Here is a 25,028-nt window from a genome sequence, read left to right on the forward strand (position 1 = left end):
AGAGGGTTTTAATGCTCTAAACAACAAATACCAGAATTCCACTGGATTCTTCCATGGCAGTTAAAATGATGTCACTGCACCATATGTGTAAAAGTGAGTAATCAGTGCTTAGCTGACAGTACTGTGATGGTCTGTTTAGCATGCTTTTGGTGTATTTTATCTTGTTTATTTGTTGCTGGAATGGGGCTTTACTCATCTCAATATTGTAACCCACCTAGAATATTCGTAGGGTGCGAAAAATGAAGAAGGAAAAGAACGAAGAAGGAGGAGATATCTGGGGTTTAGTCACTACGTTTTCCTGGAATGTGAATGCATCATGAAACTGTGGAAAATGCCAACCACTCCTTCTTATAAAACAGCATTTCTCAACCTGGGGGAGGTTGTGAGGGGGTGTCAGAGGTGTCATCAAACATGATCAGAAAACACAGTATTTTCTGTTGGTCATGGGGGTTCTGTGTGGGAAGTTTGGCCCAATGCTATCACTGGTGGGGTTCAGAATGTACTTTGATTGTAGGTGAACTGTAAATCTCAGCAACCACAACTCCCAAAGGTCAAGGTAGATTTCCCCCAAACTCCACCAGTGTTGGGCATATTGAGTATTTGTGCCAAACTTGATCCAGATCTATCATTGTTTGAGTCCACAGTGCTCTCTGGATGTAAGTGAACTACAACTCCAAAACTCAATGTCCGCCAAAGACTTACAGTATTTTCTGTTGGTCATGGAAGTTCTGTGTGCCAAGTTTGGTTCAATTTCATCATTGGTGGAGTTCAGAAAGCTCTTTGATTGTAGGTCAACTATAAATCCCAGTAACTACAGCTCCCAAATGACAAAATCAATCGCCCTTTCCCTACAACCCCATCAGTATTCAAATTTGGTTGTATTTGGTATTTGTGCCAAATTTGGTCCAGTGAATGAAAATATATCCTGCATATCAGATATTTACATTACAATTCATAACAGTAGCAAAATTACAGTTATGGAGTAGCAACTAAAATAATTTTATGGAGTCACCACAACATGACGAACGAAGCATGAGGAAGGTTGAGAACCACTATTATAAAAGAGAAGCAAGACCACAGAAAAATCATACAGAAGAGAGAAGGAAGCAATGCCATTCTGTATTAAAGGATTTGACTTTCCACTAGTAGGCGTCTATCATATGTGGTGATATTGCTCTTTCTTTGGCTACTGCAACTTTGTTCTCTTAAAAAAAAGCAGATGCACTTTGGAACTGACTAATGTTACATGGTATTCTTTTGGGACCATTTGTTCCAGAAGAAAAGAAGCAATAATATCTCCCTGTTTCCTGCTTTTCATTAACATCATCAGTAGAAGAATTACTGACCTTGGCCCATCATATTCTTTACAAGGCCAATGATAAAATCTGGAAATGGAGAGAGCCACCAGTCACAACCTTCTTGTTGCTAAAAAAAATGTAAAAGTGCAGTGTGTGGCAATCCTCACAAAGTCACTGAAAGAGACAAAAATGCATTCTTCCTTGTTTCTGCAGGCTCTGTGCCACGATGTCTCTATGGTGACTTTCAAAGTAGTTTGGTTCTATGTAAAGAAAAGGGGGAAAGTAAAATAAATATAGGTAGATACTAGATTCATCTATCTATCTCATTTCTGTATAAGAAGAGTCATGGGCAAAGAAGAAATGAACTCTGGCTGATCTTCCTTTGGATAAATACCTTTGTAGACTGTAAGGCCTTTGAGGGATAAGTATGTTTTTTGTTTGCTAAAGAAACAGTGAATCACTTTCACAATCTGTTTCAGGATGGCCATAGCTCAGTGGTGGAGACAGTACTTATGTTATGATGGGAAACATCAGGATAAGCCTTTAATGGAACTCGTAGGCCTCACTTGGATACCCCAATTTTGGTCAGGTCATGGCCTCTGTTGTTTTTTAATTTCAGAAGCCAGAAAGGCTATCTCAACAGATAACAGATAATGTCCCAGCCTGCTTCCTTTCTTTCATGCAATAGGCTTTGGTTGGGATGCAAAAATTTTTTGGAGTTCTAACCTTGGCAGTTACAAAGAATATGGGATGGTTGGGAGAGGTGGGGGTATAACTGAGGCCCCAGATAGATATTTCAAGTCCAAATCGTACTGAAGATAATTTCCTGATAGGGCTATTATATATATTCCAGCTACATAAAGCACTATATAAGAATCCCCGGAACTTCTTATTTATTTCAGAGACTTGGGATTTGAGGCTCTTCTCACAGTCTAACAGCTCTCTGAAAGGGGACACAACTGAGAATCTTTCCTCAGTGGCTGATTCTAGATAGTTGAACTCCCTTCCAAGGAAGGTTAAGTTCCTTGTTGTCTTTCTATCAGCGTGAAAAAAATATCCTTATATTCAGATACACCTTTGACAATTAACTAGTGGCTGAAAAGAGTCTTCTTACCAACTGGCAGCTACATTTCAATCACTGATACATTCAAAATATGGTTTTAATTTAGCTATGTTTTAATATTTCAATGTAATTGGTTACTGTGAAATGTAGAATCCCAGGCTAGATAGGCCTTTGATCTACTCCAGTAGAGTAGCAAAGGTTTTTTAATTTCTTAAGGTTCATGAATGTGTGGGAGACTATATATGAAAACAAAAGTAGCATTAAAAATGGCTATTAGATCTCTATTTTCTAACTGAAGTGGGACATAAGGCAGATTAAAGAAGACCTTATACTGTACCTTAGGAAAAAAACAGTTTCATGTCAAAAAATGAATACAAGTGGTTGGAAGACAATTCCTGTAGTAAAGAAAACATTGGAAACTCCTGCAGTAAATGGACTTGATTAATCAACTCAGTCCCTTGGTTCATCAAGACCACTGGGCATAGCTCACCAAGATTTCTTTCTAGAGTCTTGCAGTACCCAAAAGACCAACACAATATAAACCATATGCTTTGAAGGCCAATAGTTCAACAATGAAACAGTGTTGGATGATGGGTTTAGTGTCAATGGGATGGTAAATGCAATTTCTTCCTTTCATTTTTAAGGAGCTATCCAAAGTGCTAAACTCGGTTTCTTGAATTGGTTCAGCTTCTTGGATAATTCAGACTGAAACCTGGACCATTTCAGTTGCCCTTCTGATGGCAGAGATACCAAAATTATCCAAATTTAATTAATCACTGGCACCTTCAAAATAAAAATAGAATGGTTGGAAACAGCCATAAAAAGAAAAAGAAAAACAACATTTAAAATTACCAAATTTGCTAGTAATTTAGGCCCCACTTATCTTCGCGATTGCATCTCCCTCTATGAACCAGCGCAAACTTTAAGATCTTCAGGGGAGGCCCTCCTCTCGCTCCACCACTGTCAGAAGTACGGTTGGTGGGGATGAGAGAGAGGGCCTTCTCAGTGGTGGCCCCCGCCTCTGGAATGCCCTTCCTAGAGAAATAAGAAAGGCCCCATCCCTCCCCTCCTTTTGTAAAAGCCTGAAGACCTGGTGATTTAAACAAGCCTTTGAGAATGAGTAGTTCTAGCTCAGCCCCAGATACTGTTGAAAATTGCCATATCTTTTTCTACCAATTACCCAGGTCACTTCCTCCTATTAGGCCCCAGAAATGAACAGCCATAGACTCTACCTAATTTCTCAGGCCCTCTAGAAATTGCACTAGCCTCAGCCTGGCCTTTTAAATTGCCTTGAACAGGCAGGATTATTTTAACTATATATGTGCTATTGTGATTTTTTATGCTTATATTGTCTTGTTAATTCTATGTTTATGTTGTTTACTTTGTATGTATTGAAGATGTTACTTGGTTACTGCTCTGAGTCCCCTCGGGGAGATAAAGTGGTATATAAATAAAGTTTTGTTGTTGTTATTAAGGTACCAGACAGTCTTTCTACAGACTGCTAAGGATTGAACCACAGACTGAGTGACTGTGATCCTCCAGATCTTGTCAGAGAGCAGCTCCCATCTCCCCATAGTTAGTATAGAATGTGAAAAAGTATGGGAATGGTAGTTCAAAGATGTTTGGAGGGCCATATGTTCCACATTTCTGCCTTAGTGTTTGTTTTACCCCTAACTCTCTCCATGCAAAATGTTTTACTTTATCACATATAGCAAAGGAAAAGTAGCATCATCCCATGTTTGTTTGTGGGGTTTAGCTTTAGGGTACTTGGCATGCCAAGCAATAGTGCCTATTACTCTAAAATAAACACCTATTGCTCTAAAACAGTGAAAGGCATTCTTCTTCCTCATCAGTTTTTTTTACATTCTTTTCTCAAGGTTTTAAGTCAGTCAGTGGAGCTGTTGTGATGCCAGCAATGTCCTATATTCTGTGATTTAGGCACCATATTACTGTTCTAGCATGTTTCTTCACAGAAACAGTAAGTTATTGGGGAAAAGAGGATAACTTGCTTCTAAGTCTCTACAGGCTAGGCATATACACTCTTTGTTCTATGTCAAAAAAGGAAAGAAATTACACAACACTAGGTTACAGTAACTTTGCAGAAAGCAGCATAGAGAGCTATTGTGTTAGAACAGATGTTATTGTATAGCATATTTTAGATTTAAAGAAAGAGAAAAGCTTTGACTAAGGAGGATTGCATTGACATGTCTGCAGGATAGGGCTGCACCCTTCACAATTGCTTTTTAATGAGAAGGGGTATCAAATTTCCAATGCACCCCCATTCTGATCAAGCCGCTGAATGTGAGAAACCAAACAGCACTCTGTTGCAAGGAGAAATGCTAACATGCTGCTTCACATTTCTCAAAGTCAGCTAACGATAAAATGAAAATAGTTTTCATTCATCTGCCTGATTGAGCTCCTGGAATGTGGCACACTTGCTTTAGGGATTGTTGGAGAATAACATTTCCTGGATAGAAAGACTCTGTCATGAAGTTATGTAGTATGTATTTTGACAGCAGAAGAAGGAAGATGTTTGAAGACACCACTGGTAAATTCTTAGAACAATAAACATAGCAGAGTTTCTTCTATTCCATCAACTTACACTGGCCAAGATAGGTTCAAACATATATCGTATATGTTCATGTATAAGCCAAGCTCATGTATAAGTTGAGGGCAGGATTTGGAGTGAAAATGATAGATTTTCATATGAGCTGTGGATAACTTTTTGTAAAGTGGCAAAAGCACCAATACTGCCTCAACAGTTCAGCCATTCCTGGTTGCTGCCACCATTTCTTGCCCAAGTATTCAAAAACGCCAGAAGCAGTGATATAGCAGAAAGAGTTGGAAAGAGCAATGCTACTTTTAGGGTCTCCCGGGACAAACTAAGCTCTTGCCTTTCACTACTCTACTCAGAGAAGGGGATAGTTCCTTTTTTGATAAGAGTTGTACAGTACTCCAATTGACCCATGGAAAAATTAATCCGGATTTTTGGATTGATTTTTGGATTAAAGTTTTGAGACTTGCACATGAGTATATAGGATACTTTAATAAGAAGGTCTGATAATGTACGTCAGGGGAAAAAGTGAGATTACCATTTTAGCTTGGCTTACCTTCAATACAAGATATATTTGATGGGGAGAAGGTATGTTGTGATCTTGAATTATGTGTCATTTAAACTTGGATATGACATTCATTATAGGAGCCCCCGGTGGCACAGTAGGATAAAGCACTGAGCTGCTGAACTTGTTGACTGAAAGGTCACAGGTTCGAATCCGGGGAATGGCGTGAGCTTCCACTGTCAGCTCCAGCTTCTGCCAACCAGCAGTTTGAAAACATGCAAATGTGAGTAGATCAATAGGTACTGCTCTGGTGGGAAGGTAACGGTGCTCCATGCAGTAATGCCGGCCACATGACCTTGGAGGTGTCTATGGACAACGCTGGCTCTTTGGCTTAGAAATGGAGATGAGCACCACACCCCAGAGTCAGACACAACTGGACTTAATGTCAGGGGAAAACCTTTACCTTTACCTATGACATTAATTTATTCACTTATTTGTACCCTGCCTTTCTCCCCTTCAGAAGAATTCTATTCTGACATGAACAAAAAGAAGGTACACTATCTCATTTGACAATATGAGTCCATGTGCCATGTAAATATTGTCAGTGCTATCATATTGCAATGATATTTAGTAGGATGCTATCATTTTTCACAGAGCTACAATTATTATAGTAGTTCTGTGACAGGAAATTTCAATCTAGAAAAACCGGGGTCCTCAATTTTTTTAAACAGAAGGCCAGTTCATGGTCCCTCTGATTGTTGAGGGTCCAGACGATAGTTTGAAAAAGAAACATGAATGAATTACACTGCACACATCTTATCTGTAGTGGGGGAAAAACCTTGAAAGAGCAATACAATGTTCAAAATGAAGAATATTTTAACCAACATAAACTTACCAGCTATTCAGTTGGAAGTGTGGGCCTGCTTTAGGCTGAAGAGATAGTCAAGTTAATTAGGACTGTTGTTGTTGTTGTGTGCCTTCAAGCCAGTTCAGACTTAGGGTAACCCTAGGTCTAAAGCAGTGGTTCTCAACCCGTGGGTCCCCAGGTGTTTTGGCCTACAACTCCCAGAAATCCCAGCCAGTTTACCAACTGTTAGGATTTCTGGGAGTTGAAGGTCAAAACATCTGGGGACCCACAGGTTAAGAACCATTGGTCTAAAGATTAGGGTGGGGAGTGGAGAAATGATCTTGGAGGGCAGCATCTGGCCCGCAAGCCTTTGTTTGGGGACTCCTAATCTAAATTCATATCTAGACCTTTATGTCATTCTGAGATCTTTAGTAAGTAGGCCTTTTCAAGGGTGACTAATTTGTAGAAACATTCAGAAGGCTTTGCAGAGCAGAAAGAGATTTGTATACATAGAAAAGAAAGAATAAGAATTATTAAGGTAGGAAATAACTGAGGGCAAGCAAGCAAGAGGGGGCTCTATGTTTGGGGAGTACATCTGAAAATACTGCCCTCAATTGACACATCAGTGAGATATGATGGTATAATCCATTCATAGCATAGTTCTCAACATTATGTGCATAGAAAGCTTCTGCTAAGCATCATGGTCACCATCCAACAGAATTAGTAAGCTTAAAGCTGTTGAGACCAATCAGATTCAAACTGGTCTTGTTGAACTGTAGCACATCTGCAGACAGAAAGAATATACTACTTTCGTCTCTGCAAGCTAAAGAGAGAGAGAAGCCTCCATTCTCTATAAACAAACACAAATCTATGAACTAGCTGATAATGACAATTGAAGCCTATACTGAAACAGCCACCTTAGTTAAACAGTCTTCCTCTGTAAAGAATGATCCAGGGATTGAGTTCCATTCAGTGGCTGTCAATGTCTCCATTCTAATTTCCATGTTATGAAGATGACTATCTAGGATTCAACTTCCTCAAAGGTAAAGCAACAAGATCAGGAGCCATACAGACAATAGCATTATTGTTACAGATTGCTGAAGGCACTAATCCTGAAATACTGTCAAGCAGATCTTGTATTCTTCACATTGTACCTGACACAATTAGGCATTGTTAGAAAGCTGGCTTGAAGCATGGAATGGGGAGAGGTAAGGATGAACAGCAGGCTGGGGGAGCAGCCCACAAACAAAATTATGCTATGATTTTTCACCTGGTTGTGCTGCAATGGCAAAATTAAGGCATCATTTGCTTCCATGACCTTTTCTCTCAGAATGCTTCCCTGACTGGGATACACACTCATGAATGAAGCCTGAAGGGTGGGCCTGACATTTCACTGTGGTAGTTTACACAAATGAATCGGCACCACAGGGTTCAGAGCTATCCATCATGCATATAAAAAGGAAAGAAGCTGTCAAAGTTAAATGACTGCTTTGGCCAATATTGCAGCTGGCAATACAGCTGTGATATCGAAGAAACCCACTTTTATCTCCAGTCTCCTTACTGAGAGGAACAATTAAATAAAACAGAACCATATGCTTTATTGATGGGAAGAGATTCTTTGAAAATATTATTCTTTTTTTAAAGAAAAGGATGTCTCTATATGTGCTAGTTCTAAAATCTGCAAGCCCCAAAGCAGGAGATAAGACCTAGGATGTAAGAGCATGTTGTCCATAAAACATAAATGTCTCTGCAGAGTGTGTTCTGGCTCTGCTTTGACTGTTCTTGTCATGGGGCAGACTTAACTACTGTGTCTCTCCATTCCTATCATTGGTACCTGGCTTATGAGATAATTTTTGGGTAAAGAGCCAAGAGTACACAAAACCTCAATCCAAAACAGGCAGATAGTAGTAACCTACTAATTTCATTACTCACACATTTTTTAAAGAAATTATAATGTGCATCTGAAAGTTTTCTCTTTGAGAGCCCTTCTTCACTTAATGTAGAAACGAAAGCTCATACACTGGCTCCAGATGGAAGGACAATTTCTTCTCATATCTGCCCAATACATTTGTGGAAGTCTGATACTGTTAAATGTCATAACTCATCCTCTAGAATCTTTTAGTTTCCTGACAGATTTAAACATTCTGCTCTAGTGTGATATTTTTTAACCTTGTGGTCTCATTTCTTAAGATTGGCTTTGCATCTTGTGGTGCCAGAGCGCAGTCTGTTCAGCGCCTTCCACGCCGCCCAGTCTTCTGTGTGTCCAGGGGGGAGTCTCTCATTTGGTATCAGCCATTGGTTGAGGTTCTGGGTTTGAGCCTGCCACTTTTGGACTCTTGTTTGCTGAGGTGTTCCAGCGAGTGTCTCTGTAGATCTTAGAAAACCATTTCTAGATTTAAGTTGTTGACATGCTGGCTGATACCTAAACAAGGGATGAGCTGGAGATGTCACTGCCTTGGTCCTTTCACTGTTGGCTACTACTTCCCAGAGGGTGTCAGGTGGTGCAATACCGGTTAAACAGTGTCATTTCTCCAGTGGTGTAGGGTGCAGACACCCTGTGATAATGCGGCATGTCTCATTAAGAGCCACATCTACTGTTTTAGCGTGGTGAGATGTGTTCCACACTGGGCATGCATACTCAGCAGCAGAGTAGCATAGCGCAAGGACAGATGTCTTCACTGTGTCTGGTTGTGATCCCCAGGTTGTACCAGTCAGCTTTCGTATGATATTGTTACTAGCACTCACTTTTTGCTTGATATTCAGGCAGTGCTTCTTGTAGGTAAGAGCACGGTCCAAAGACTGAGGTTGAATGTTCTTAATAAATGGTCTTTAATTCTCTGGTAGAGAATTCCAAGTGCCTCAGAAGTCCTCAGGTTCCATAGGACAGAGCCACAATTCAGGTGGTACTAAATTTACACAACTGTGTTATGTAGATATACTCAGGCTGAGATCAGTTACTTGAGAGAGGCAATGCTGGAAGGGGAATAGTCTTCATTGTTCCATCTCCAGTGGTTCTCATACTGAAGATAGTTTCTATTATTAACAGTTCTTACTGGGCAAGGGGTTTAGTAGGGCATGGTGATTAAAGAAACAGAAGCCTCAATACTGTCCTTACTGATGGGGAATTCTACAGTGGTAAGCAGCAGCCTTACCACTGGATGCTGAGAGGAGGTTTTGGATAAGGTACAAGAGACTGAGGAATAACCCCCTGTACCCCATTTTAAAAATACATGTGTCTGTAAACCACATTTACCTGTGTGTATGTCACTAACATGATTCTTCCTCCTAGGCAGTATGAAGTGATGGCTTGCATACATGGACAAATGTCAATGAATCAGTCCCAGTTTGCTGTTGTGTTTTCAAGTGGTTTGCATATATGGTAAGGTGAACCTTGACAAGATTCATTTGTGGCTGTGGGTATGCATTTGTCTCCATTTGAGAAAGAGAGAATCTGATTTGCCCAATGTCATTCATTGAGTTTCCATGGGTGATCCATGATTTGAATTTGGATCTCAGGAGCCGTAGTCCAAAGCTCAAACCACAATACCACTCTGAGTCTCCAGAACCTTGGATAGCTCCTTTAACATATTGACCAAACCTTCAAGGGCTACTGACATGGAAGACACTATCTTAATCCTTATACCTTATAGTTATCTGTCTAACTAAAGTAATCCTTCATTATTTTGCTATTTACCTTAATTTCAATTTTCTGACCCTAAAAACCCTTATGTCTCTTCTCTGGAGTGTATGGAAACAGCAGTGAAATTGAACCATCCCAATCAGATGAGATATGCTGTGTATTGTAGACACTAGGGCTGTCCAACCACGGAAAAATTTGTTTCTAAACTCGATTCGTTTTTAGGGGGTTTTGCGTTTCGTTTTTTAAAAGAATTCTGAATTTTTTCTTTAAAAAAGTTCAATATTTACGAAATTTCGGAAATTACGAAACAATTTCGAAACAATAACGAATCGATTCGTTAATGGCAGATGCGATTGCGCAATACGCTAAAAAAACCCTCCAAATGGGACAGGGGGAACTTCTGACGCTTCCCTCTCCCTCTGTTGTTGACTGTTGGTGTGATAATTTATTTTTTATCACTGATAAAACAAACAACTATAAAACTTGCACCAGACATACGGAAATAATAACGAAATAATAACGAAACAATTTCAAAACACTAGGTTCTTGTGGGTTTTTTCGGGCTATGGAGCCATGTTCTAGAGGCATTTCTCCTGACGTTTCGCCTGCATCTATGGCAAGCATCCTCAGAGGTTGAGAAGGTCTGTTGCCATAGATGCAGGCGAAACGTCAGGAGAAATGCCTCTAGAACATGGCTCCATAGCCCGAAAAAACCCACAAGAACCTAGTGATTCCAGCCATGAAAGCCGTCGACAGTACAATTTCAAAACAATTACGAAACAATTACGAAATAAATTTTAAAAATTCGTTTCGATTTTAAGTTGCTCCTGAATGGTTCAATATCGCTTCGTTATAAAAAAATAACTAATTAATAACGAATTACGAAATTAACGAATGAAACCACCCAGCCCTAGTAGACACACATCTGAGGAAACATACCTACTGACATATTGTGAGTGCATCTGAATGCAGTTTGTAATTATATAATTAATGCAGATTTAACTATCATTGTGCAATGCTATAGAATTCTGGGAGTTGTAGTTTGGTCAGGTACCAGTACTACTTGGCAGAGAATATTAAAGAACTTGTAGAACTACAGCTTTTGTGGTTTCATATTATTGAGCCACGGCGGTTAAAGTGGTGTCAAATTGCATTAATTCTACAGTGTAGATGCCCACTGTGTCATAGGAATAGAGATGTATGTCCTCCTCAAAATGCCAAGCTTTATGAATGACTCAAGGTGAGGCAGGTCTTCTTTGTTCTGTTTAAGTTAAAAAAATGTATGATGGGACAGCTATAAAATAGAGTCATAGTTAGCAGAGAGGACAAAGTATGTTTTAACTACACAAGGACATAAAGGAGAATGCAAATATTCAAATGTAGGGAGTTCATAAATGCTACTAGAATATCCCTACCATGAGGAAGAGTGGGGATCCTAAGGGGTATGAAGTGGCTAGAGTTGTAAGTAGAATAGGAAAATTGGAATACTGCACTTCAAATGCCTCTACAGTGTTATTTTTTGTGTTTCATTTGAAATGCTGTTATTCCTTTAAAAGTTGTTTCAATATATTAAAACATTTCTAAAAGAGAGTAACAGCCAAGGAAAGAAAGGTATACTGTATATGCCTTATCTTGAGCCATGTTCTTCATACACCAGGCTATACTGCTGTCATCATTCGGAGCTCAGATTGGTGTTCCTCTTGCAAATGTTGAGTAATTGTTTACTTGCATTGCAAAGTTGTATCTGCTTCTGCCTTTTGACCGCTATGGCTCCATCCTAAAGAATTCTGGAATTTGTAGTATGTTGAGGTCATTAAAATTCTTTGCTGGAGAGGTTTCTTCCACTTCACTTCCTCATTCCCAAGTGACTCTGAGTAAATATCTACATTCCACAATGGAATTGATTTGATTCTCAATCGTGTTTTTGTGGGATAGCTTAATGCTTTATGAAGAGCTAGCAAAGTATAGCGGTTTTACCATTGGATGACAACTCTGGAGACCAAGGTTCAAAACTCTACTCAGCGATGGAAATCAATTTGGTGACCTTGGGAAAGTCGCACTCTCTCATCCTCAAAAGAGGGGAGCAGTAAAATGTCATCACATGTCAGAAACAACTTTAAGGCACAGAAGCAACAACAACAACAACAACAACTGTAGTAGTACCTCAACAAATTACATATTCCAGGATTCCTTAGGATGGATCCATACCACATAAAATGATGTGAAATTGATAAGGCTGTAGAGAAGATTTAATTACCAGAGTGGCACTAGTTAGTTTTCATAAGTGGAATTGGCTCAATAGGGGACCGTATATAGACTGCTAGTACAATTCTGCCATTTTTTTTCCTCCCTGTGAGTTCCCCTGCTTGCTCCCCCTAGAGTCTAGGGGTCCTCAAACTAAGGCCCGGGGTCCGGATAAAGCCCTCCAAGGTCATTTACCCAGCCCTTGCTCAGGGTCAACCTAAGTCTTGAAACTTGAAAGCACACAACAACAACAATCCTATCTCAGCCAAAAGCAGGCCCGCACTTCCCATTGAAATACTAATAAGTTTATATTTGTTAAAATTGTTCTTCATTTTAATTATTGTATTGTTATAAGTGGGGGATTTTTGCACTACAAATAAGATATGTGCAGTGTGCATAGGAATTCATTCATGTTTTATTCAAATTATAATCCGGCCCTTCAACAGTTTCAGGAACTGTGACCTGGCCCTCTGTTTAAAAAGTTTGAGGACCCCTGCCCCAGACCATAAGACCTTCCTTGGAGAAGAGTGACCATAACAACTTGCATCAGTGTGATGGTGGACTAACAAACAGCTTAAAATGTAGATCCTGCTGCAGGGATTGAAAAAAATAATTTTTTGGACTGCAACTCCTGGAATCTCCTAGTGAACATTGCCAGTGGGGATGCAGTCCAAAGAACAGGACTCTTCCTTAGTGCTGCGGGAGCTCCATTTCATATGAGGTATATCATTTACTTCTTGGGAATCATGAGAGTTGCATGCATGAGTCCTGATGGGAAAAGACGCACCATGCTGCAATTGCTGCTGTGCTGAAGAAATAAAAGCCCACTTTAACATCATTACTATGTCAGAGTGAAGATGACCTTGTATGTTCTGCCAGTCAGTTTTACCGTTTTCTTCAAATTCTTCAAATTATGTTTGCTTCAGTGGCTCCGTGCTTGATTTGCTGCACCAAATGAATGTGTAATACTCTGTGTTGAATATTCATTCATAGACACAGATGTTCTGAACTCCTCCTGGTTTTATTGCTACATTTCCAGTTGTTGGAGTTCCATATGAGAGTGTGACTTGGACCAAGAATGGGTGTCTTGGCAGAAAGTGCCTTTCACATGACATGGCTCAGAAAATAGCGTCTCTGAAAGAAATGTCAAGGGCACTCAATATTTCTGTCACAGTTCTCTTGCCATGGCCTCACTTATTTTAAGGCAAACAAGGAACTACCTGGAATCATGCATTTTTCAACATGCCAATGTAAAGGTTCAAGGGCAAATAGATATATTCTGTATGATAAAATGGATTGGAAAGAATCACCAAAAGGTTTTTGTTCTTGTCAGCATATAACTTAGCCTGGCCTTTTCCCATGTGCTTCCTATTACTTAAGGGAAGCTGGATCCATTTACTTCAATAAAGAAGATAAACATGGATAAATGAAAGAAAAACAATGTTAGTGGCTTCTTCTCCAAATTCAAACTTCTGGGAGTAACAAAGAACATCCCCAAGTAGAATGTTCAAACAAGTGCAGAGGAAGGCTGCACTTCTTCCTCCCTTTTAAAATGTGAGAATTATGTAGCACTTCAGGCATGTGGAATGTTTTAATGGCCAATATGTGACCCTTCAGGTGTTAGATGGCAATCCCACTCTTCCCTCACTACTGGATGTATTGACCAGGATCAATGGAAATCCTAGTCCAGCAGGAAGCCACAAGTTGCTCACTGGAGCTGGTGGAATGCATACGAATTTGGAGATGGAAGGAGACCACAGAGGCCCTTCCATATATTCTGAGACGTTGGAGTGTGGACCTTCTAAGTACATTATGGGTGGGCAGCTGATGGGAGTTGTACATTCTGGAGGGCCACAGTTGTCTACTCCTAAATCATGAAACAAGTTATTTCTTAAATCAAGTCATTGCATCAGGTGTCAAGAAACTGAAGTTGGAAACAACATCTTTGAAGCGGTTTTTATAAACAGAAGTTTAAAATCCTTCACTAACTGTAGAGCTTCTGAGAAGTCTGCTGTAGATGTAAAATATGACCTTGGGGTCTTCCCAACACAGTAGGAAACTTTTCCCCACTTCTGAACTATATACAGTAGTACAGTAAGCATTAATTTTAATGGACCAAATCACAACCTAAGCTTGGGTGGATATAAATTTATGCTATTTATTTAACATATAAGGAATGTATGCCATAAATAAGTTTATGTTTTGTGCATCCTTTCTCCTTAGCACTGCTTAATAATAATAATAATAATAATAATAATAATAATAATAATAATAATATCATTCAAAAATACATCACACAGTCCTAGACACTTGGGAAGTGTGATACAAAATCCAGCATATATATCTCATTTGCTGTGATATACTGTGTTTTTGTGTCAGAATAATAATAATAATAATAATAATAATAATAATAATAATAATTCTTATCCGCCTCTCCCCAAGACTAGAGGTTGGTCACACAATCAAAAACACACAAATACTATAAGAATTCTACAAACAAATATTAATATGCAGTTCCATAAAATATACACATCAAAACATTTCCGTAAAATATTCATTAATCACACAGGACAGTGCCCAAATAACTTCTTAGGCCAGGAGACTCGTGATGCACTTTAGTTAGTAAACTTACAGGAAAAGTGGATGTGGCCACATGGTTTTATGCCACAATTACCTCCTGATCAGGATTTTTAACACAGTGATTTAAAAACCTTTTAAAAAATCTATTGTGTACCAAAGTGGGAGGCACAATGGAGAATAAACAAGCATTCAGAAGGATCAATCCCAAACCACCCCCATATATGCTAGTTTACGTTCTCCAAATAAACACCTTTCAGATCTTATAACCTACAGTCCCTACAACCCCACCTCCCAATCACCAACTGACAGGGAAAAATAGGCAGTGTGGGCTGTACATTGAACCCCAAACCTCTGGAGACAGTTGCTCTAGATCAGGAATGGGCAAACCTCAGCCCTCCATGTGTTTTGAGCTTTAAGTCTCAGAAACCCCAGCCAGCTTACCGGCTGTTAGGAATTGTGGGAGTTGAAGTCCAAAACACCTGGAGGACCAAAGTTTGCCCATGTGTGCACTAGATGCAGAAGCTGTACCTGAAACTTCCCAAGAAAGTTCCCAACTCTTTTTTAAAGTGTGGATTTTGGAAGTACGTGTAATCAGTTGCTTTCCTGTCTTGGTATCATAAGGCACATTTGACTATGAGAATGTGTGTTCAAATATGTGCACTTGGGTTTTGTAAGACAAGCTCTTTATCATGGCTGCAACAAACATTCCTTCTCTTTCTGTTGCTGTTCCCATGTCACTTTATTGCAAATGTTGAACAAAAACACCTACATACAACAGATGAAGTATATATACCATTGCTGTCTCCTGTGCTGTTCTCCCATTTTATTTCACTTGATGAATTTGTGCTTAGTGCTTTGGTTGTTCAGCGGTGGCTTACTAATTTGGCAATGTTTATTTTGGCAAAGAGTGCAGAGTGCAGCCACTTTAAATAGCCCATTGAATTCTTTGTTTTGTTTAATTTTGGTGTGTGTGTGTGTCATAGGAGGGGGGGGGAGGTAGTGCTTTGTCCTTCCCTCCATAGTAAGATCTAGGAATGACAAAGCTACAGTGTCATGGACAGGACTGAGCTTCCTGTTTATGAGTCACCATAAATATGAAAGGTGTTAGATGACATTTCTCAGCTGAGGGATTCAGCACAACTCTGTGTCAGAAGTGTATTTTTCCTTCCCCGTATCTCTCCCAACCAGGGTGGTCTTACCCTGACTTGCTGACCTTGAACAATAGTGTGTGGGATTGCTTGAAAGGAACAGTAGTTAGAAGGAAACACTAGCTACTTTAGCAGCCTATTTTAATGGTTATGTCCCTACAGTATCACTCTCTAGAATGTATCATTTAATCAGGGTGTACACAGGGGCATCAATCCACATGTACATTAAACAGATGTATTTCTAGCCCAGAAGGCCTCCCACCCTCACCCAATAGTATGATTTCAGACTCTCAAAATGGCTTGCCTCTCCAATCACATACCAAAAATGAGAGGCAAATGGCATTTGTAAGCTAGAAGTCTCTAAAGACCCTTTTGAGAAGGCAGTGAATATATAGTAAACCCATTAAATATTTCCGTGCAAGGCAAAGCTAAGTTGCTGTGAGTTTTCCAAGCTGTATGGCCATGTTCCAGAAGCATTATCTCCTGACATTTTGCCCACATCTATAGCACACATCCTTGGAGGTTGGCAGGCATCTTCAGACCTCACAACCTCTGATTATACCTGCCATAGATGTTTTGCCTGCATCTATGGTAGGCAGCCTCACAACCTCTGAGAATGCCTGCCATGGTTGCAGGTGAAACGTCAGGAGAGAATGCTTCTGGAACATGGCCATACAACCCTGAAAACTCACAGCAACCCAGTGATTCTAGCCATGAAAGCCTTCGACAAGGCAAAGCTCATCTTTTCATGCATTATTGCTGTTGTTAACATTTTCTCAGTTATATGCTACAGAATCGATGAACAATAGCATAACGGTACCCCTGATGGTTGTAACTAAGTGTCCAATACCATGGTTAGAGTTTTGGAACTTTTGGGATGCAGGTTCTTATCTCCAACCATAAAGCCCATTGAGTAATTTTGAACAAGCCACTCTGCTGTCCTCCCTTTTTTGTGTTGTATTTTATTTGTGTTGTATTTTGAAATGGTTATATGACTGGTCAAACTAATAATAATAATAATAATAATAATAATAATAATAATTAACACTCTCTTTCAGCCAATTGTTGGTTTGAGAATAAAGTGAACAGATGACAGCCATCTACATTGCCTAAAACATATTACAGAAAAGGAGGAATAAAGATAGAAGATACCGATAACAACGCAAAAAGCAAAGGAAAAAATAGATAAAACAGAAAGAAGAAAAAGCAATCCATTTCAGGGAGTCATTCGGATGTGATATAAGAGGGAAAAGGACCAGATGGTCAAACCAGATGATATTCAAGGCATGGCATGCCACTATCCATTTTGTTTTTGTTCACATAAAATCAGGGCAGGAAGAATACAGAGCACAGTTCATGAGGGTCACAGAGCATTAGGTTTTGTTCTACTCTTCCATCGAGAAACATCTTTCCTCATTCAGAGAATCAGTCCATTGAATAGGGTTTTATTAATAGCCCATGGAAATTAACATTCAAGCATTATTGGGGCTTTTTCAAGAAAGGTGGTGTTGCCATGTTTCCTCTCTCTAACTGCTATGATCAAAGAAATTTTCTTTGTACTTTTTTTCTAAAACAAAAACAGAAAGCAGTACAATGTGAGTGAAGGAAGGGGACTGGACAGAGGAAGCAGCAAAATGCCCATGGTATCTCACATAGCCCCCTTGTATACTGCCATATAAAATCCAGATTATCTGGATTATATGGCAGTGTAGAGTCATATATTTAAATTCAAATCAGATAATGTGGATTATATGATTTAATAATCTGGATTATATGGCAGTGTAGAAGGGGCCATAGAATCCAGCTATTTTGGCCTTGTATTATTAGCAATGTAATCCTATGAATTTTTCTAGACTGTGGTGTATGGTTCTTTGCAAGAATTCAGGTTTTCCTCTTAATTACTTTAATCCAAGGTGCAGGCACATTGGGTGGCTTTCCCCAGGTTAAACCAGACCAGCCCATGTGCTTTGTGGACACCTGCAGGCTGGTCCAACCTCACACAGACTTAAATGATCAATGGAGATGGGCCTTCTTCCCTAATAGGTATGTGTATATAGGTTGCCCCCTTAGCCCCCTTTTCTTATGTTGATATGTTGATATATAATCATTTTTCTGCATTGGGGGACCTCAGAGTTAGGGAAGGGAGACAAATTTATCTACAATTTTATATTTATTTTGAAGTCAACAAAACAAAAAAAACCTCCAGTTTATTAAGGGAAAGTGCAGACAGAAGGCACTGCATACGATAGTCAAAATAATGTTTCTAACTGCAACAAATTAAGAAACATGTTTTCATTATACATTAGAATGCATATATTAGACATAATTGTGTGAATTTATGCCTAAATTAGAAGGGATGTACATTAAAGTATGTATAAATTCCTACGTAATTTACATCTCAATTGTTTCAAAGTTTAAGACATCTGAGATGGGAGATTTGAAAAATTAGAAATGGAAAGAAAACATAATTGACAGAGTCACTGGTGCCCATATACAAAGAGATGTCCACACATTGTATTCCCATAATTTACTGTGTTGAGATTTGTGCAAACTTTAGTGAAGGCTTCAGCAGTGGTTAATACAGAAGAGTTGTACTCTAGGATATTTCCACCGTGAATTGCTAAGAATTTATTGATTAGCTTGTGGGAAATCATTATTCTTTACCTTAGGATGATAAATGCAATTTAAACCAATGTGTTTTAGAATGGAGAAAGAATGACGTAAGACCTGTAAAATATTTGCACCCTTTAAAATAACAGATATATGTTAATTTTAAAACTCCTGTTTTGAACTTCAGTTTGTTTCAGTGGACTTTACATAGGAGAATGACTGCCAGGATTGAGTTATAAGTAGGATATTGAAACATTGCTATCAGGGAGGCTCATTTTCAACTCTTAGAATGAAAAAAATATCTTGTAGCACTAAAAGGAATGTTATGTTTACTTTGGTGTAACCTTTAGAAGACAAGAAATCTCTGGATCAGATCTCAGTATGTGGCACCCGTGGTCCTCTCTACCCATTTAGTTTTCTAATTGAACTTCCCCCAAAAAAGAAAAAAAAAGAAAAGATTGTCAATGTTTCTAGTGCTGTTGAGGCTTATGGCTGAGGATTTATTTGTGGTTGTCTGATACATTTTCTTGGGATTCCTCTTTTGCTCCTGCCTACAAGCTGATCTTGGGATGTGGAGATGCACCTAATCAATAAATTGAGGGTACAGGAGAGTCTCAGGTCCCATCCAGCTGCCATTTTGCAGATGCAGAAAAGGAAGAGTCACTATCCTACAAGATTTTCAATATACTTGCTGGCAGTGACATCTTGAAGTTGTTGTTGGGGGTGTGTCATTGTACTCTTAAGCCCCTTCTACACTGCCAAAAGCAGATAACCCATAGCATCTGTTTTGAGCTGGATTGTACAAATCTACACTGCCATATAATCCAATTCAAACAGATCATCTGGATTTTGTATGGCTGTGTAGATGGGGCCTGAGATACTGAATATCTCCTTCCACAATAACCTGAAAAGCAGGCATGATGAGAAGCCTAAATATATTGCCAACAGAATTCCATCCAATGCATGCATTAGAGTCATATACTGTCAAAGGTTATTTTATTTCTTATGCAACTGAATGTCAGCTATCAGAAAAATCTTTCCTCTGCCAAATGACTTGTCTTGCCAACCTTTGTTTCAATCAAGACAAAACATCTCAAGATTTTTGTCACTGTTTAAAATAGGTACCTTGTTTGTCTTTTCTGGACTCACTTCCCACATTCTTGAGCCACATTCAAAACTGTGGCAAATGGATTTTGTCAGTGTTTTAAGTGATTTAAGACTCTTGAAATTCAGTTATCACATGTGGTGGGAGAAGCATACAGAGCGTCTCCCTTTTGGCTTAGAGGTTACTTCGTGTGCTGTCTTTTTCTTCTATTCTTAATCCCTCTTTCTCTTGGGATTCATCCTATTTGAGATTCTTTTTCTGTATTGACATTCATCTGTCCTCTCTCCTCCTCCTCCTCCTTTCTTCTTATTCCTCTTCCGCCTCCTAGAAAAAGGGAAGGATAAGTGATCAAAAATATGTGTTTAGAAAAAGAGGTGATTGAGGACCTCATCACATGGAGGTTTCAAAAGCAGGTAACAGCGTGGGGTGGTGATTTTTTGTCAAGCAGCATGACGAATCCATAGTACAGCAGGAGAAAACCGCTATGTTGTTTCATGGATGAAGGATGTGGCAGTGGTGCTCTGGCACTGATGATGATGCTGACAAAAGCCCCTCCTGCCCTCCTTTCCACAGAAAAGCTTGCAAAGGGCAAGGAAGCCCTGTCCCTGGTCCCCCATCTTTGCTTGAATATGGACAAGAACAAGCCCTGGTTAAGATGGCGGGTGGTGTGCTCTCTTGCTAGCGCTACCTCTCACATTAGCTTGTACCAAATCAAGGTTTCACTGAATGTAGAAACTGGGATTTTCCCCAAGTTCGACTTCTGGAATTATTATTTTTAACAGCATTGCTTGACTTAATTGAAATTCCAGCATTTAGCTTAATTCTTTAATTAAGTGGATGCAGAAAAATCTAGATTTGACCCATCTCTTCAGTTAAATAAATGAATTCCATGAAAATTACCATTTTGTTAGACAATATCCAGTGTAATATAACTTAACTGGTTGTAACCAGCTACTTGCTTTCTTTGGCACTACTTCCACTACATTTTAATCTAAGAAAAAAATGTTCAGATAACTTGTTTAAAAGTGCTGAGATGTGGTGGTGAGTGGTAAGGGGAAATACACTTATTTAATAATTGCATGTAAAAAAGAAGGAAGGGGAAAAAGAAAAAGAATAAAAAAGATAGATAAAAAGAAAAGCATAGGTAATATAGGAGCAAAGGAAAATAATTTGGGGGGCTGGTAGTCTCCATTCTTGCTGTCAGCACCAGCAAGCCTGTATATGGCAAACACAAGGCCTCTATGCCTTCTGGGGAAGGTGGGGGCCGAAAAGTATAATGTGTAACATTAAATCCCAGCATGCAGCATTGATATGAACCATAAAAAGGCACACTGTTCTCTCCTTTGTTTGTCTTCTTCATTTTATTATCATTCTCTTTGCTAAGGTCAGCGGCACTGGTCTCGCAGAGACCATTAGGATGCTTTCGCTTATTTAATTCACTAACTGCCGAAGTGCGTACTGCTTTTAATGGCGCTTGTACAAGTCCAAGCAACTGAAGGTTCGGTTTCATGTACTGAACTCCAGCGGCACAAATATTTCAGTGGTGAATCAATACTGGGAAAAGGACGGCCAGTAAGGTAGGGAGTGTTTATAGAAGATGTTTCATCACTACTAGTAAAACATGTCTTATTGTTAGTTCAGGAGGTGCTGGTATTTGGCTGTTTGAGGGAGACTTCTGACAGGCCAGTAACTGAAAGCCTACTGGTAGATGTATTTTTTTCAAAGCCATAACACAAAAATTAGGCAGCTCTTTCTTCAAAGAGGCTAACATCTCGATAATTTTATACTCTCCTTCTCCTCTCTTGTTTACTTATCCTCCAAAACTGGAACTCAAGGTGGCTTACAAAATTGTATTCCATTAAATTTCAAAGACGAATGGAAATGTTTCATGAGATATCTTTATATACAGTTTGCAGTAGTTAGATGATATGGTCAAGGTACTGGGCTAAAACTTGCATATTTCTAATTCCTACTGTGACTTGAGTTGGTAGGCAACTAGTAACATACAAATGGAATTACTGTATATAATCACAGATAAGTCTACCTCATGTATACTTTGAGTTCAGGTTTTGGGATCAAAAATACAAATTTTGATATAGCCCATGGATAGGTAAAAGGTCATTTCAGAGGGAGGGGAAAGCCACTCCTATCTACCAGAAGTGGCCCTCCCCTCTCCCTGAAATGACCAGGGAGAGAAGTTGCACCACAGCAGAAAAAGTAGAGTGAGTTTGTGCTTCTTTTTATGTTCTTCTGGGATGGACTATGCTCTTGCCTTTCACCACTCAATTCAGAGAATTGTAGTTCATTTTTGATATGAGTTAAGGTACGGTACTCACACTGACTCATGGATATGTTGACCCAGAGTTTTTGGGTTGATTCTTGTACTAATATTTCTATACTTATATTGAAGCATATAGGGCAACTCTCCTTTTCAATAATGGAAGCATGGGAAAGACACATTACAATTGTAACTTAATGAAAGATAATTTTGTGATATAACCTTTCATATTCCTTTTATAGTTACATGATGGAAGAAAATTATGACATGGTTTCAGTACTCTCTCAGTGCTCGGTTGTGGATGTTGAGGGAACAATGAACTGGAGTGGAGAAGAGTGTACTTTGCTGTTTCTAATATTAAGTGTATCTTTAAATAAACAACAAGAAACTATTTTAATTAGCTTTGAGAAATGGGGAAATAAATAATTACAGTTAAATGGTAACTATTAGTGGTAGCAGGTCAGATGAATTCCAACTCTACCTTTCAATGCTACCTGCAATGAAAAGAAATCTTTAGGAAAGCTTTTGTTAGAATGGAAACTGAACTCCCCATCACCGCCGCCCCCACGCCCCCATATGAAAATGCATCCAGACAGAGTAATTAAGAACTGAATGCAAATAATAAAACTAGTTTTGTTCTTGCAGTAACAACCCTGGTGCTCTAGAGAAATAGAAGCACACAGAACGTACTTGTGGTTAAGTTACAGCAATATTGCTGGCAGAGGAACCAAAAGAAGAGCCTACATTTGAGGGTGGAAAAAAAGTCCATCAAGCATCTTTTGCCAAGAAATGCAAACAAAAAGGAATGTTACAAAAACAAACAAAGCTACTGAGTAAAACATACAAAAGGAAGACAAAGAACAAAAGAACGTTTGAGTTATTGATGTTTTAACAGTTTGTGGTAGCACATGGGACAGTACAGACCAAGTGTGTGTCAGAATATCCCAGCTGTGTAAGTGAAGCAAAATCCATGCTGGTCCTGATACCCTCAAGACATCAGGGAAGCCCACCTAGTCTGCCCAGCAAGAAGAGTCTTCTTTGACATTTCTAAAAATAATAAGTTTCCTATGAATGAACAGCCCACACAGTTGAGTAACCCATCCCAAAAGAAACAACGAGCAACTGTTTGGGAAAGTGTTCTAAATTGAAAATGCCATTCTTCTCAAAAGATGAAATGATGTACTGTATTTTTTCCATCGTGCATTTGACAATAACAAAAGCACAGGGTTCTTCTCTGTGATCTCACATTCCAGTCTCAGTAACTCTTTGTCCACTGAGATAGAAAGTCAGAGAAGCTGGGTGAATCATAGTAAAGGTAGACACAACGATCAAGCACAATGGCTACAGTTACAAAACTTTCATATAGATCCTTATGTGGTTACTTAGCATGCTGATGATGTAGTTGGTCCTGTTTTCAAGTCATCCTAATGCTTTAGTTTTGGAAATCTAGCTTTGGTAAATACATGCCAAGAAGCATGTATTTAGCTTGAAGACCCTTCAAAGTGAAGGTCAATGTACCACCCTATGGATGTAGTTCATTACTAGTTTTCTTTTCAAAGGAAGTGATGACCAATTTATCACATTTATTTTTAATGCACTTTTAAAAATGTATTAATGGTTCTGGATATATTCTGGATATATTCTGGTCAGTATCTACTTGAAACAGCATTATTTATATATTATTAATCTATATCATATTATATGTAAGAAATAGCTTTTTCTGCACAAAATAATATTGTGATGTATAGTTATGTTATTTCAAATTATTATCAATCTATAATAAATTATATGCAGGAAATAGCCTTTTCTGCACAAAAATAAGTTGTATTGGTTACATTATTTTTATAATATTTACTTACATGTAATTTCTGTGAAAGAATTAGGTTTTTCTGCACAAAATATATATTGTCATATACTATTATTTATATTATTGTATATAGTATTTACTTATCACATTTTATTTGCAGGAAAAAAACTGTTTTTTGCACAGAAGATGCTGTTTCTAATGCAACATGGTTTGAATTTTTCATAGAATAAGTCCCAAACCACAAAGATTCTTGCCAGTTCAGGATTCTTCTCATCAAGGTTTCTCAATATTTGAAAACTATGTTTCTCAATGTCTTTTCTAGCATTTTTGAAGATTATTTTGGTACAGCCCTCGTATGCATGCAATGCAGCCTCCCAGCACAGTACCATTGACAATTGATGGCAAAATAAACTAGACACTAAAAAAAAGATAGTATCTCTCTCTGGCCTCTTATTTTTCTCCATTGACATTTCCTACATCTTCCCATCTTTCCAAAACTCTGCAACTGAAACATGCCAACTACAAGAGATTCCAGGGGAAATGATGTTTTCTTAAATTTGGCCAAGAAACATTATATATTTGATTTCTGAACCATAAAGCATCTTTACATCCAGATTAAGATGCATCCCAGTGCTTTGTAAAATTGTGAACCATGGATTGATCCCAGTTCATGAGTCATCAGCTGCTGGTCCCAGGAGAAAGAGAAAGAAAAAAAGAAGAAGAAAGAATCATAGCCAATGTCATACTGGAAAATAATTGCCAATCCCCGAATCAGATAAGAATGGAGCACTGTTTGAAACCAATGTTCCTTTCCCACACTGATTTTAAATCAAGACAGGTTCAACCTAATCTAAAGAAAAGCCATTTTGGTACACTATGGTGCAGGCATGTAGCCAGGGGGGAGGGGGGGGCTCGGGGGGTTTCAGCTCCCCCCCCGAAATTCTCATGGTGGTTCGCGAAAAGGCCTTACTGGTGCATTATTTAAACTGTTATGTTTATTAATATCATGATTTGATCACCATTCTCAATATATCCCATATGTATGGGGGTATTGGGGTAATGATACAAAAGGTTTGCTAGGCTAGACCCTCTTTCACTCAGACTCAGCCCCCCCGAAACTCAGCCCCCCCCGAAACCCCCCCTGAAAATTTTTTAGCCCCCCCCCCCCCCCGAAACGAAATCCTGGCTACGGGCCTGCTATGGTGTGTTACAATGTGTCACTGATTCACCTTTCTGCTTTTTATTATATGTGGTGTCATCCAAAACAAAACAAAAAACCCCTTACATATCTTCTGGGGAAAATGGACTAAATCTCTTTTCAGGCTCAACAACATGTGGCAAAAAGCAGA

This window comes from Anolis sagrei, chromosome 1 (assembly GCF_037176765.1).
Source record: "Anolis sagrei isolate rAnoSag1 chromosome 1, rAnoSag1.mat, whole genome shotgun sequence".
Classification (NCBI taxonomy): domain Eukaryota; kingdom Metazoa; phylum Chordata; class Lepidosauria; order Squamata; family Dactyloidae; genus Anolis; species Anolis sagrei.